This window comes from Teleopsis dalmanni, chromosome 1 (genome assembly GCF_002237135.1).
Source record: "Teleopsis dalmanni isolate 2A chromosome 1, ASM223713v2, whole genome shotgun sequence".
Classification (NCBI taxonomy): Eukaryota; Metazoa; Arthropoda; class Insecta; order Diptera; family Diopsidae; genus Teleopsis; species Teleopsis dalmanni.
This window is the reverse complement of record NC_051846.1, coordinates 183539445-183540467: the sequence shown is the minus strand read 5'-3', so window position 1 is coordinate 183540467 and position 1023 is coordinate 183539445.

The following is a 1023-nucleotide window of genomic DNA, read 5'->3' as shown; positions in this document are numbered from 1 at the left end:
AGAGTTCTCTCAATGACGGCTATTGCCGCAGTTGATCAGAGAAAGAGGAGAGAGATATAATTAATCAACTTTGTCAACTAGCCTACATTTTTCATATATTTAATCTAATGTATCTATTCCTCAAATATTCATCCGATATCGCTTGTATATGTATTAAAATACGTATTAAAAATTTTCGGGTCTAAAAAGAGGTATTCTTTCTGCTTGTAGAATTCAGTACAGATTGCGTTCCGTGAAACTTTAATATCACACCTTTCAGTACACTTGCATCACATATTTCTAAAGACAACCTACCACTAGTATATATAATACTTTGTCATATAGCGTGAGGCACTTGAACTTTAACTTTTAAAAATGTTTTCATTTTTGTATAAATTTTATTGTGCCACAATAAAAAATGTGTGGAAATATTTTAAATTTAAAAAAATAATTATAGTTTTTGTTATGTCCACATTGAATGACATTGAGACGACCCGAAAGCACCGTACACTACCCGAAAATGGCTCTATAGTATTTGAGATCATTTCAGTACTTTCGTTTAGTATCTTTTAAATAAACTAAGGTTCTTCTAAACTTTGTTTTAAAATAAAATAATTTCTTTCTGTTTTCAAAAAAGACTTCTGCGATAGTAATAATATAAACAATGAACTCGTAATTATTTTAAAATAATTTATTTCTATTTTTAAAAAAGACTTTAAAGGACCTTTTGTCGCAGAAATTGATAGATGTAAGGAAAACAATAAATTTGTAACTATTCTAAAATAATTTATTTATATTTTTGGAAATTTTTTAGTCTTCTATGAAAGGAACTCGTGACCTCATAGGACAGAAATAATAAATATATGAACTCATTTGTTTTCTACTTATTTTGCGTATATTTCTTACTTTCTGAGATTCGGTAATGGCATTTCGAGCTGGAACTAACTTAAGTTAACTTATCTACACTCATTCGAAGTGTTGAACCTACCTATTCTACAAATCCATCTGTAAATGTCTATATAATAATATTTTTCCAATAAATTT